General features: G+C 71.1%; 4 pseudogenes; all 4 read left to right on the top strand.

Moving 5' to 3' along the window:
* Positions 1–794: 794 nt before the first annotated feature.
* On the top strand, positions 795–914 carry LOC148756147 (5S ribosomal RNA; annotated as a pseudogene).
* A 5,631-nt stretch (positions 915–6,545) lies between these two features.
* Positions 6,546–6,665, top strand: LOC148756146 (5S ribosomal RNA; annotated as a pseudogene).
* Positions 6,666–8,086: 1,421 nt separating this feature from the next.
* LOC148756145 (5S ribosomal RNA) lies at positions 8,087–8,206 on the top strand (annotated as a pseudogene).
* A 4,703-nt stretch (positions 8,207–12,909) lies between these two features.
* Positions 12,910–13,029, top strand: LOC148756144 (5S ribosomal RNA; annotated as a pseudogene).
* Positions 13,030–13,783: the final 754 nt, after the last annotated feature.

The raw sequence follows: 13,783 nt of genomic DNA, 5'->3' as shown, positions 1-13,783 counted from the left end.
CCCTCACGCCCTCCCCCGCCCCCGCTGCCGCCATTGCCGCACTCCCTCAATTCCCTCCTCTGCTCTCCCCGCCTCCAGCACCGCCATCTTCCCCGCCCCCGCCCCAGCCCCCGCCACCACCAATGCCATACTCGCTCAGTCTCCCGCCTCTGCTCTCCTGGCCTCCGCCGCCAGAACCGCCCTCACGCCCTCCCCAGCCCCCGCCGCCACCGCCGCCGCCATCGGCCCCCGTGTCCCAGCGCCCACCGTCAAAGCCCCCATTGTCGCCGCCGCCATCGCCGCCCTGGCGCCATCCACGCGGTTGCCATCGCCTACCTCGCCACCCTCCCCTGCCTCCGCCGCCGCCGCCGCCGCCGCCGCAGCCGCCCCCGCCGCCGCCGCGGGGTCCTCCCACAACTCCCAGGCCCAGGGTTGCCTGCTGGTGCAGGCCTCCACCAGCCTTGGGGCTGCGGTTGGGGGTAAACCTGGTGGCGGTAGGGGGGCGGGTTGTATGCCGGTCTGGGTGCGGGGAGTCCCAGGATGCCAGAGTTCCACGACTTCTGGCACCATCAGGGAAGTGGCAGTGTCCCATGGAGCCCCGGGTGGCGCGAAGGGGCCTCGCTGTCGGCCAGGAGTAGCCCGCCGCCCACGCCAGGGGCATTAGGAAGAGGCGGGGAGCCGGACTGGGGGGGACGCGGTGCTGGCAGAGCCGGCCCGCGGGTCGATGCTCGCCACCGGAGCGGCTCATCTGCATGGCGGGCGCTCACGAGACAGGCCGGGAGCAGGCTCTTGGGGCGCGGGAGCCGGGTCCCAGCGTCTACGGCCATACCACCCTGAACGCGCCCGATCTCCTCTGATCTCGGGAGCTAAGCAGGGAGGGGCCTGGTTAGTACTTGCATGGGAGACCGCCTGGGAATACCTGTAGGCTTTTGCTCGCCTCTCCTTTTGCGCCGCCGCCCCGGCGTGCCTCCCTCCGAATCCCTGCCGCCCCTTGCCCCTCTGCAACCCCTGCAGCCGCCCAGCCAGCCGAAGGTCCCCCTGGCCAGAGGAGGGACAGCCGCCCAGCACTACAAGCTCGCATCCCCGGCCGCACACCAGGCCTGTCGGCCAGGGCTCCCCCCCTCTCCCTCTTCTTAGTGCTCTTCGCCGAGGCAGGCCGTCAGCCTGCAGCAGCCAGCCGCGTCTAGGTCGCCGCCGCCGCCACCGCCATCGCAGGGCTCCCTCTCGCTCCCCGACCCTGCCGCCGCCGCAACCCCCAACGCCCAAGCCCAGGGCTGCCTGCCGGCGCAGGCTTCCACCAGGCTCTCTCCATCCCAGGACGTGCCGGTCCTTTGCACCTCGGCCCGAGCCCAGGGGACGCCCATCCCTGCGCCTGCCCCTGGGCCCCGAGACACAGGATCGGCGTGTCCTCGGGCAAACGGGACGCCCACCCGCCCCGCCCCACCGGAGTCTTCTGTCTCCGCGGGCAGGCACCTCTCCCCACACCCCCGCGCGTCCCCTCCCGTCTCCCACAAGAGCCAGGAGCCCTCCCTTCCCGCCGGCCACGGTGTCCCCGACACAAAGGGCACAAAGAGCCGGGACAAACCAGGGGACGGCGGGAGCAGCACCCCAACACACCACGCGCCATCGACTCCAGGGGAGACCGCCACAAGGGAAGAGCAGGCACGCAGGCACACAATCCTCACAACCAGGGTGCCTGGGGGCTGCCACTCTCCTCCCGCGGGCGGGTCCCTGGGCGGGGCTCAGAGCCCACTGGCCCTCCGGAGACCCTGGCGGCCCGCCCCGGGGGCTTCAATGGTGACTGCCAACGCCAGGGCAATGCCTCCTTGGCGGAGCCCAGCCCCGGGCACGACCACACTCCGGTGGAGAAGCCACCACTTCAACACAGCCTCAGTGCGTCTGTCCCAGTCCGTGTGCCCGAATGTGCGTCCCTCCCACCCTCCCCCACCCCATGTCTGTCTGGCTCTGTGACGTGCCTGTTGGGTTCTGGCTCTGGCTCAGGAGCTCTCTCCCCGCGTGCCTGCCCCCTCTTTCTCTGTCTCTGTCCATGTCTCTCTGTATGTCTAGACACATACACGTACATATACGTGTATATTTCCATCTCGCTCCCTCTTACTCCTCCTCCCGTTCTGTCTGTCTGTCCCTGTCCTGCGGGGACTCTAGTCCCTCTGCCCGCACAAGAACGCAGGATTTGGCGAGGCCAAGAAGGAACACCAACAGAGCCACGGATAGGGGGCTCATAGCACCATGTCTCACGGGCGGCTGGCTTGGAGACACGGCAAGCCGGAGCCGCCCGATCCCCCACCTGCTGGCCGATTCTCTGCCAACCAACAGACCCACCAAGCCGGCCCACTGCAGTCCGCGCCCCTCTGCAATTTGCAGTCCACCATCCGCGCTTCCTAGCTTGGCCACCGCAGCTCTGCCGGTGTCCAATGGCCAACTGGCAACAGCTGAAGGCCAAGCGGTAACAGCTGATGTCAGTGTAGCCCCACGCAGTACCCCCGTCCCCCGGTACCCCCGTCTCCCCGTCACCCCTGTCTCCGTTCCCCCGGTTCCCCGCCTTCCTGTCCCCCGTCTCCCGGGTCCCCCGTCCCCACGTTCCACCATCCCCCCTATTCCGGTCCCCCCCGTCCCCTGTTCCCCCCGTCCCCTGATCCCCCTGTTCCCCCGTACCCCTATCCACCCTCTCCCAGTCCACCCGTCCCCCGGTGCCCCGGTCCCCCCAGTGCCCCATCCCCCGTCCCCCGCTCCCCCGTCCCCCCAGTCCCCCCACGCCCCTGGTCCACCCGTCCCCCATTCCCTCGTCTCCCGGTCCCCCCCTCCCCGGGTCCCCCGACCCCCGTTCCCCCGTCTCCCGGTCCTCCGTCTCGCGGTCCACCTGTCCCCCGGTCCCCCAGTCCCAACGTCTCCCCGTCCCCCTGTCCCTCCTTCGCCTGGTCCCCCCGTCCCCCCATACCCCCGGTCTCCCGTTCCCCGGTCCCCCGTCGCCTCCTGGTCCCCCGGTCCCCCGGTTCCCCCGGCGCCCAGGCGCCCTTCTACCGGTCCCCCCGTTCCCCGGTCGCCCCGTCTCCCGGTCCCCAGTCTCCCGGTCCCCTGTCTCCCGGTCGCCCGGTCTTCCGGTCCCACGGTCCTCCGTCCAGTGTTACCCCCTTCCCCCGGTCCCCCGGTCCCCCCATCTCCCTGTCCCTCTGTCTCCCGGTCCGGCCGCACACCCATCCCCCCGTCTCCCGGTCCCCCGTCTCCCGGTCGCCCGGTCCCCAGGTCCCCCGTCTCCCGGTCCCCTCATCCCCTGGACCCCCAACCCCCGGTCCCTGGTCCCCCGGTCCCCCAGTCCCCCGGTTCCCCCATCGCCCTGGCCCCCGTCTACCGATCCCCCAGTTCTCCGTTCGCCCCGTCTTCCGGTCCTCCCGTCCCACAGTCTCCCGTCTCCCGGTGTCCCATCTCCCGGTCACCCCGTCCCCGGTCCCCCGTCTCGCGGTCCCCCGTCTCCTAGTCGCCCCGTTCCCCGGTACCCGATCTCCCGGTCCCCTCATCCCCCAGTCCCCCAACCCCCGGTCCCCCGGTCCCCCCGTCCCCCGGTCCCCGGTCCCCCGGTCCCCCCATCTCCCGGTCCACTGGTACCCCCGTCCCCCCAGTCCATTCATGCCCCTGGTCACCCCGTCGCCCGGTCCCCTATCCCCCGGTCCCCCCAACCTCCGGTCCCCCGGTCCGCGGGTCCCCTGGTCCCCCCATCCGCCGTTCCCCCGGTCCCCCCCGTCTGCGTTGCCCCGGTCCCCCCGTCCCCCGGTCCCCCCGTCCCCCGGTCCCCCCGACCCTCCAGTCCCCCTGTCCCTCTGTCTCCCGGTCCCCCCGTCACCCCGTCACCCCGGCCCCAGGTCCCCCATCTCCCGGTCCCCCCATCTCACGGTCCCCCGTTCCCCCGTTTCCCGGTCCCCCCCTCCCCATGTCCCTCGTCCCCCAGTACCCTCGTACTCCTGTCCCTCCATCCACCGGTCTCCTGGTCCCTCCGTCCCACCGTCCGCCAGTCCCACCGTCCTCTCATTCCCCCAATCCCCCAGTCCCCCAGTCTCCCTGTCCCCCAATTCCCCGGTCTCCCTTTCCCCTGGTACCGTGTCCCCCCATCTCCCGGTCCCCCCGTCCCCTGGTCCCACTGTCTCCCAGTACCCAGTCCCCCTGTCCCCCCGGTCCCCCGGTCCCCTTGTCCCCCCATCCCCCAGTCCCCCCGTCCCCCCGGCCCTCTCGTACTCCCGTCCCCCCATCTTCCGGTCACCCCTTCCTCCCGTCCCACATGCCCCCGTCTCCCAGATCCCCCGTCCCCCGGTTCTCCCAGTTCCAACGGTCTCCCTGTCCCCCTGCCCCCCTTCCCCCATCTCTTGGTACCCCGTCCCCCGGTACCCCCGCCCCGGGTTCCTACAGTCCCACCGTTCTCCCTGTCCCCCCCCTTACACCCATCTCCCGGTCCCCTCATCCCCCAGTCCCCCAACCCCCGGTCCCCCCGTCCCCCGGTCCCCGGTCCCCCGGTCCCCCCATCTCCCGGTCCACTGGTACCCCCGTCCCCCCAGTCCATTCATGCCCCTGGTCACCCCGTCGCCCGGTCCCCTATCCCCCGGTCCCCCCAACCTCCGGTCCCCCGGTCCGCGGGTCCCCTGGTCCCCCCATCCGCCGTTCCCCCGGTCCCCCCCGTCTCCGTTGCCCCGGTCCCCCCGTCCCCCGGTCCCCCCGTCCCCCGGTCCCCCCGACCCTCCAGTCCCCCTGTCCCTCTGTCTCCTGGTCCCCCCGTCACCCCGTCCCCCCGGCCCCAGGTCCCCCATCTCCCGGTCCCCCCGTCTCACGGTCCCCCGTTCCCCCGTTTCCCGGTCCCCCCCTCCCCATGTCCCTCGTCCCCCAGTACCCTCGTACTCCTGTCCCTCCATCCACCGGTCTCCTGGTCCCTCCGTCCCACCGTCCGCCAGTCCCACCGTCCTCTCATTCCCCCAATCCCCCAGTCCCCCAGTCTCCCTGTCCCCCAATTCCCCGGTCTCCCTTTCCCCTGGTACCGTGTCCCCCCATCTCCCGGTCCCCCCGTCCCCTGGTCCCACTGTCTCCCAGTACCCAGTCCCCCTGTCCCCCCGGTCCCCCGGTCCCCTTGTCCCCCCATCCCCCAGTCCCCCCGTCCCCCCGGCCCTCTCGTACTCCCGTCCCCCCATCTTCCGGTCACCCCTTCCCCCCGTCCCACATGCCCCCATCTCCCAGACCCCCCGTCCCCCGGTTCTCCCAGTTCCAACGGTCTCCCTGTCCCCTTGCCCCCCTTCCCCCATCTCCTGGTACCCCGTCCCCCGGTACCCCCGCCCCGGGTTCCTACCGTCCCACCGTTCTCCCTGTCCCCCCCCTTACACCCGTCTCCCGGTCCCCTGTCCCCCGGTCCTCCCGTCCCCCGGTCCCCCTGTCCCCCCGTTCTGTCTGTCGGTCCGTGTCCTGCGGGGACTCTAGTCCCTCTGCCCGCACAAGAACCCAGGATTTGGCGAGGCCAAGAAGGAACACCAACAGAGCCACGGATAGGGGGCTCATAGCACCATGTCTCACGGGCAGCTGGCTTGGAGACACGGCAAGCCGGAGCCGCCCGATCCCCAACCTGCCGGCCGATTCTCTGCCAACCAACAGACCCACCAAGCCGGCCCACTGCAGTCCGCGCCCCTCTGCAATTTGCAGTCCACCATCCGCGCTTCCTAGCTTGGCCACCGCAGCTCTGCCAGTGGCCAATGGCCAACTGGCAACAGCTGATGGCCAAGCGGTAACAGCTGATGTCCGTGCAGCCCCCACGCAGCACCCCTCCACGCGAGGCCCAGAGCCTGGAAAGTGCTCTCTGCAAGTCTGTCCCCACAGTCCCCGTCTGTCTCTCTCCGCCTACCTCTTGCTCCGTCTCTGGCCTTCTCTCATCCTCTCTCTCAACACCCTGGGTCAGGAGAGGTGATGTGTAGCCAGTGAAGTGACCAGTGATCGGGCGGGACGCCGGTCGCTGATGAGGGGCGAGGGCCCAGACAGAAGGCTGTGTGACGAAGGGTGGCGGCAGTCTGGAGGTGCTGCCCCCTGGTCGCGGGTGGCTCTCCCTGGCTTTGGGCCAGTGGGTGGGGCCGGCCAGGGCCAGGGCCTGGGTTGCACGTCCCTAGGGTGGAGGGGACTGAGAGGACCCTGCGACCCCCTCGGTGGCCCTGAGTGGTGGGGACAGCACAGCAGCAAGGGGGGTGTGCGGTTGTGGGGCTGGGGGGGGGATGAGAGGGGTTGGGGTAGGGGGGCGTGGTAAAAGCCATTCCGGGCGTGGGGAGTCCCAGGATGCCAGGGCGCCCAGACATATGTCACAGTCAGGGAAGTGACAGAGGCCTGTGGAGCCACTGGGGGGCGCGAAGGGGCCTCGCTGCGGGCCAGGAGTAGCCCGTCGCCCACACCAGCGGCGACCGGAGGAGGCGGGGAGCGGGCGGGAGGCACTCGGGCAGACATGCTCGCCACCCGAGCGGCCCAGCAGCATGGCGCGTGCGCTCAGGAGGCAAGTCGGGAGCAGGCTCTTGGAGTGCCGGGAGCCGGGTCCCAGTGCCTAAGGCCATACCACCCTGAACGCAGCAGATCTCGTCTGATCTCGGAAGCGAAGCAGGGTCTGTCCTGGTTAGTACTTGGATGGGAGACCGCCTGGGAATACCTGTTGGCTTTTGCTAGCGTCTCCTTTTGCATCGCCGCTCCGGCGTGGCTCCCTCCGAACCCCTGCCGCCCCTTGCCCCTCTGCAGCCTCCCAGCCAGCCGCAGGTCCCCCTGACCAGCAGAGGGTCAGCCGCCCGGCACAACAAGCTGGCAGCCCCGGCCGCACACCAGGCCCGTGGGCCAGGGCTCCCCCCCCACACCCTCCTCTCAGTCCTCTTCGGTCCCGCAGGCCGTCATCGCGAATCCTTCGCCGACGCGCGGTCGCCGCCACCGCCGCCTGCGCCAAAGCCACCGCCACCACCGGGCTCCCCACCCCCCCCCCCCCCCCGCCAGCGCTGCCCTCGCCCCCGCCCCTGTCCCCGCCCCCGCCGCCGCCACCGCCAAACTCCCTCAAACTCCCTCCTGTGCTCTCCCCACCTCGGCCGCCAGCACCGCGCTCCCCATCTCCGCCACCAGTGCTGCCCTCTCCCCCACCCCCGCCCCCGCCGCCGCCATATCCGTACTCCCTCAATTCCCTCCTCCGCTCTCCCCGCCTCCAGCACCGCCATCTCCCCCGCCCCCGCCCCAGACCCCCGCATCCACCATCGCCATACTCCCTCAGTCTCCCGCCTCTGCTCTCCCGGCCTCCGCCGCCAGCACCGCCCTCACGCCCTCCCCCGCCCCCGCTGCCGCCATTGCCGCACTCCCTCAATTCCCTCCTCTGCTCTCCCCGCCTCCAGCACCGCCATCTTCCCCGCCCCCGCCCCAGCCCCCGCCACCACCAATGCCATACTCGCTCAGTCTCCCGCCTCTGCTCTCCTGGCCTCCGCCGCCAGAACCGCCCTCACGCCCTCCCCAGCCCCCGCCGCCACCGCCGCCGCCATCGGCCCCCGTGTCCCAGCGCCCACCGTCAAAGCCCCCATTGTCGCCGCCGCCATCGCCGCCCTGGCGCCATCCACGCGGTTGCCATCGCCTACCTCGCCACCCTCCCCTGCCTCCGCCGCCGCCGCCGCCGCCGCCGCCGCAGCCGCCCCCGCCGCCGCCGCGGGGTCCTCCCACAACTCCCAGGCCCAGGGTTGCCTGCTGGTGCAGGCCTCCACCAGCCTTGGGGCTGCGGTTGGGGGTAAACCTGGTGGCGGTAGGGGGGCGGGTTGTATGCCGGTCTGGGTGCGGGGAGTCCCAGGATGCCAGAGTTCCACGACTTCTGGCACCATCAGGGAAGTGGCAGTGTCCCATGGAGCCCCGGGTGGCGCGAAGGGGCCTCGCTGTCGGCCAGGAGTAGCCCGCCGCCCACGCCAGGGGCATTAGGAAGAGGCGGGGAGCCGGACTGGGGGGGACGCGGTGCTGGCAGAGCCGGCCCGCGGGTCGATGCTCGCCACCGGAGCGGCTCATCTGCATGGCGGGCGCTCACGAGACAGGCCGGGAGCAGGCTCTTGGGGCGCGGGAGCCGGGTCCCAGCGTCTACGGCCATACCACCCTGAACGCACCCGATCTCCTCTGATCTCGGGAGCTAAGCAGGGAGGGGCCTGGTTAGTACTTGCATGGGAGACCGCCTGGGAATACCTGTAGGCTTTTGCTCGCCTCTCCTTTTGCGCCGCCGCCCCGGCGTGCCTCCCTCCGAATCCCTGCCGCCCCTTGCCCCTCTGCAACCCCTGCAGCCGCCCAGCCAGCCGAAGGTCCCCCTGGCCAGAGGAGGGACAGCCGCCCAGCACTACAAGCTCGCATCCCCGGCCGCACACCAGGCCTGTCGGCCAGGGCTCCCCCCCTCTCCCTCTTCTTAGTGCTCTTCGCCGAGGCAGGCCGTCAGCCTGCAGCAGCCAGCCGCGTCTAGGTCGCCGCCGCCGCCACCGCCATCGCAGGGCTCCCTCTCGCTCCCCGACCCTGCCGCCGCCGCAACCCCCAACGCCCAAGCCCAGGGCTGCCTGCCGGCGCAGGCTTCCACCAGGCTCTCTCCATCCCAGGACGTGCCGGTCCTTTGCACCTCGGCCCGAGCCCAGGGGACGCCCATCCCTGCGCCTGCCCCTGGGCCCCGAGACACAGATTCGGCGTGTCCTCGGGCAAACGGGACGCCCACCCGCCCCGCCCCACCGGAGTCTTCTGTCTCCGCGGGCAGGCACCTCTCCCCACACCCCCGCGCGTCCCCTCCCGTCTCCCACAAGAGCCAGGAGCCCTCCCTTCCCGCCGGCCACGGTGTCCCCGACACAAAGGGCACAAAGAGCCGGGACAAACCAGGGGACGGCGGGAGCAGCACCCCAACACACCACGCGCCATCGACTCCAGGGGAGACCGCCACAAGGGAAGAGCAGGCACGCAGGCACACAATCCTCACAACCAGGGTGCCTGGGGGCTGCCACTCTCCTCCCGCGGGCGGGTCCCTGGGCGGGGCTCAGAGCCCACTGGCCCTCCGGAGACCCTGGCGGCCCGCCCCGGGGGCTTCAATGGTGACTGCCAACGCCAGGGCAATGCCTCCTTGGCGGAGCCCAGCCCCGGGCACGACCACACTCCGGTGGAGAAGCCACCACTTCAACACAGCCTCAGAGCGTCTGTCCCAGTCCGTGTGCCCGAATGTGCGTCCCTCCCACCCTCCCCCACCCCATGTCTGTCTGGCTCTGTGACGTGCCTGTTGGGTTCTGGCTCTGGCTCAGGAGCTCTCTCCCCGCGTGCCAGCCCCCTCTTTCTCTGTCTCTGTCCATGTCTCTCTCTATGTCTAGACACATACACGTACATATACGTGTATATTTCCATCTCGCTCCCTCTTACTCCTCCTCCCGTTCTGTCTGTCTGTCCCTGTCCTGCGGGGACTCTAGTCCCTCTGCCCGCACAAGAACGCAGGATTTGGCGAGGCCAAGAAGGAACACCCACAGAGCCACGGATAGGGGGCTCATAGCACCATGTCTCACGGGCGGCTGGCTTGGAGACACGGCAAGCCGGAGCCGCCCGATCCCCCACCTGCTGGCCGATTCTCTGCCAACCAACAGACCCACCAAGCCGGCCCACTGCAGTCCGCGCCCCTCTGCAATTTGCAGTCCACCATCCGCGCTTCCTAGCTTGGCCACCGCAGCTCTGCCGGTGTCCAATGGCCAACTGGCAACAGCTGAAGGCCAAGCGGTAACAGCTGATGTCAGTGCAGCCCCACGCAGTACCCCCGTCCCCCGGTACCCCCGTCTCCCCGTCACCCCTGTCTCCGTTCCCCCGGTTCCCCGTCTTCCTGTCCCCCGTCTCCCGGGTCCCCCGTCCCCACGTTCCACCATCCCCCCTATTCCGGTCCCCCCCGTCCCCTGTTCCCCCCGTCCCCTGATCCCCCTGTTCCCCCGTACCCCCATCCACCCTCTCCCAGTCCACCCGTCCCCCGGTGCCCCCGTCCCCCCAGTGCCCCATCCCCCGTCCCCCGCTCCCCCGTCCCCCCAGTCCCCCCACGCCCCTGGTCCACCCGTCCCCCATTCCCTCGTCTCCCGGTCCCCCCCTCCCCGGGTCCCCCGACCCCCGTTCCCCCGTCTCCCGGTCCTCCGTCTCGCGGTCCACCTGTCCCCCGGTCCCCCAGTCCCAACGTCTCCCCGTCCCCCCATCCCTCCTTCGCCTGGTCCCCCCGTCCCCCCATACCCCCGGTCTCCCGTTCCCCGGTCCCCCGTCGCCTCCTGGTCCCCCGGTCCCCCGGTTCCCCCGGCGCCCAGGCGCCCTTCTACCGGTCCCCCCGTTCCCCGGTCGCCCCGTCTCCCGGTCCCCAGTCTCCCGGTCCCCTGTCTCCCGGTCGCCCGGTCTTCCGGTCCCCCGGTCCTCCGTCCAGTGTTACCCCCTTCCCCCGGTCCCCCGGTCCCCCCATCTCCCTGTCCCTCTGTCTCCCGGTCCGGCCGCACACCCATCCCCCCCTCTCCCGGTCCCCCGTCTCCCGGTCGCCCGGTCCCCAGGTCCCCCGTCTCCCGGTCCCCTCATCCCCTGGACCCCCAACCCCCGGTCCCTGGTCCCCCGGTCCCCCAGTCCCCCGGTTCCCCCATCGCCCTGGCCCCCGTCTACCGATCCCCCAGTTCTCCGTTCGCCCCGTCTTCCGGTCCTCCCGTCCCACAGTCTCCCGTCTCCCGGTGTCCCATCTCCCGGTCACCCCGTCCCCGGTCCCCCGTCTCGCGGTCCCCCGTCTCCTAGTCGCCCCGTTCCCCGGTACCCGATCTCCCGGTCCCCTCATCCCCCAGTCCCCCAACCCCCGGTCCCCCGGTCCCCCCGTCCCCCGGTCCCCGGTCCCCCGGTCCCCCCATCTCCCGGTCCACTGGTACCCCCGTCCCCCCAGTCCATTCATGCCCCTGGTCACCCCGTCGCCCGGTCCCCTATCCCCCGGTCCCCCCAACCTCCGGTCCCCCGGTCCGCGGGTCCCCTGGTCCCCCCATCCGCCGTTCCCCCGGTCCCCCCCGTCTCCGTTGCCCCGGTCCCCCCGTCCCCCGGTCCCCCCGTCCCCCAGTCCCCCCGACCCTCCAGTCCCCCTGTCCCTCTGTCTCCCGGTCCCCCCGTCACCCCGTCCCCCCGGCCCCAGGTCCCCCATCTCCCGGTCCCCCCGTCTCACGGTCCCCCGTTCCCCCGTTTCCCGGTCCCCCCCTCCCCATGTCCCTCGTCCCCCAGTACCCTCGTACTCCTGTCCCTCCATCCACCGGTCTCCTGGTCCCTCCGTCCCACCGTCCGCCAGTCCCACCGTCCTCTCATTCCCCCAATCCCCCAGTCCCCCAGTCTCCCTGTCCCCCAATTCCCCGGTCTCCCTTTCCCCTGGTACCGTGTCCCCCCATCTCCCGGTCCCCCCGTCCCCTGGTCCCACTGTCTCCCAGTACCCAGTCCCCCTGTCCCCCCGGTCCCCCGGTCCCCTTGTCCCCCCATCCCCCAGTCCCCCCGTCCCCCCGGCCCTCTCGTACTCCCGTCCCCCCATCTTCCGGTCACCCCTTCCCCCCGTCCCACATGCCCCCGTCTCCCAGACCCTCCGTCCCCCGGTTCTCCCAGTTCCAACGGTCTCCCTGTCCCCCTGCCCCCCTTCCCCCATCTCCTGGTACCCCGTCCCCCGGTACCCCCGCCCCGGGTTCCTACAGTCCCACCGTTCTCCCTGTCCCACCCCTTACACCCGTCTCCCGGTCCCCTGTCCCCCGGTCCTCCCGTCCCCCGGTCCCCCTGTCCCCCCGTTCTGTCTGTCGGTCCCTGTCCTGCGGGGACTCTAGTCCCTCTGCCCGCACAAGAACCCAGGATTTGGCGAGGCCAAGAAGGAACACCAACAGAGCCACGGATAAGGGGCTCATAGCACCATGTCTCACGGGCAGCTGGCTTGGAGACACGGCAAGCCGGAGCCGCCCGATCCCCAACCTGCCGGCCGATACTCTGCCAACCAACAGACCCACCAAGCCGGCCCACTGCAGTCCGCGCCCCTCTGCAATTTGCAGTCCACCATCCGCGCTTCCTAGCTTGGCCACCGCAGCTCTGCCAGTGGCCAATGGCCAACTGGCAACAGCTGATGGCCAAGCGGTAACAGCTGATGTCCGTGCAGCCCCCACGCAGCACCCCTCCACGCGAGGCCCAGAGCCTGGAAAGTGCTCTCTGCAAGTCTGTCCCCACAGTCCCCGTCTGTCTCTCTCCGCCTACCTCTTGCTCCGTCTCTGGCCTTCTCTCATCCTCTCTCTCAACACCCTGGGTCAGGAGAGGTGATGTGTAGCCAGTGAAGTGACCAGTGATCGGGCGGGACGCCGGTCGCTGATGAGGGGCGAGGGCCCAGACAGAAGGCTGTGTGACGAAGGGTGGCGGCAGTCTGGAGGTGCTGCCCCCTGGTCGCGGGTGGCTCTCCCTGGCTTTGGGCCAGTGGGTGGGGCCGGCCAGGGCCAGGGCCTGGGTTGCACGTCCCTAGGGTGGAGGGGACTGAGAGGACCCTGCGACCCCCTCGGTGGCCCTGAGTGGTGGGGACAGCACAGCAGCAAGGGGGGTGTGCGGTTGTGGGGCTGGGGGGGGATGAGAGGGGTTGGGGTAGGGGGGCGTGGTAAAAGCCATTCCGGGCGTGGGGAGTCCCAGGATGCCAGGGCGCCCAGACATATGTCACAGTCAGGGAAGTGACAGAGGCCTGTGGAGCCACTGGGGGGCGCGAAGGGGCCTCGCTGCGGGCCAGGAGTAGCCCGTCGCCCACACCAGCGGCGATCGGAGGAGGCGGGGAGCGGGCGGGAGGCACTCGGGCAGACATGCTCGCCACCCGAGCGGCCCAGCAGCATGGCGCGTGCGCTCAGGAGGCAAGTCGGGAGCAGGCTCTTGGAGTGCCGGGAGCCGGGTCCCAGTGCCTAAGGCCATACCACCCTGAACGCAGCAGATCTCGTCTGATCTCGGAAGCGAAGCAGGGTCTGTCCTGGTTAGTACTTGGATGGGAGACCGCCTGGGAATACCTGTTGGCTTTTGCTAGCGTCTCCTTTTGCATCGCCGCTCCGGCGTGGCTCCCTCCGAACCCCTGCCGCCCCTTGCCCCTCTGCAGCCTCCCAGCCAGCCGCAGGTCCCCCTGACCAGCAGAGGGTCAGCCGCCCGGCACTACAAGCTGGCAGCCCCGGCCGCACACCAGGCCCGTGGGCCAGGGCTCCCCCCCCACACCCTCCTCTCAGTCCTCTTCGGTCCCGCAGGCCGTCATCGCGAATCCTTCGCCGACGCGCGGTCGCCGCCACCGCCGCCTGCGCCAAAACGACCGCCACCACCGGGCTCCCCACCCCCCCCCCCCCCCGCCAGCGCTGCCCTCGCCCCCGCCCCTGTCCCCGCCCCCGCCGCCGCCACCGCCAAACTCCCTCAAACTCCCTCCTGTGCTCTCCCCACCTCGGCCGCCAGCACCGCGCTCCCCATCTCCGCCACCAGTGCTGCCCTCTCCCCCACCCCCGCCCCCGCCGCCGCCATATCCGTACTCCCTCAATTCCCTCCTCCGCTCTCCCCGCCTCCAGCACCGCCATCTCCCCCGCCCCCGCCCCAGACCCCCGCATCCACCATCGCCATACTCCCTCAGTCTCCCGCCTCTGCTCTCCCGGCCTCCGCCGCCAGCACCGCCCTCACGCCCTCCCCCGCCCCCGCTGCCGCCATTGCCGCACTCCCTCAATTCCCTCCTCTGCTCTCCCCGCCTCCAGCACCGCCATCTTCCCCGCCCCCGCCCCAGCCCCCGCCACCACCAATGCCATAC

The sequence above is a fragment of the Rhinolophus sinicus genome, chromosome 12, assembly GCF_057876585.1.
Source record: "Rhinolophus sinicus isolate RSI-liver-muscle chromosome 12, RSI-T2T, whole genome shotgun sequence".
Lineage (NCBI taxonomy): Eukaryota > Metazoa > Chordata > Mammalia > Chiroptera > Rhinolophidae > Rhinolophus > Rhinolophus sinicus.
The sequence above is the reverse complement of the archived record's forward strand: the minus strand, read 5'-3'. Positions and strand labels throughout refer to the sequence as shown.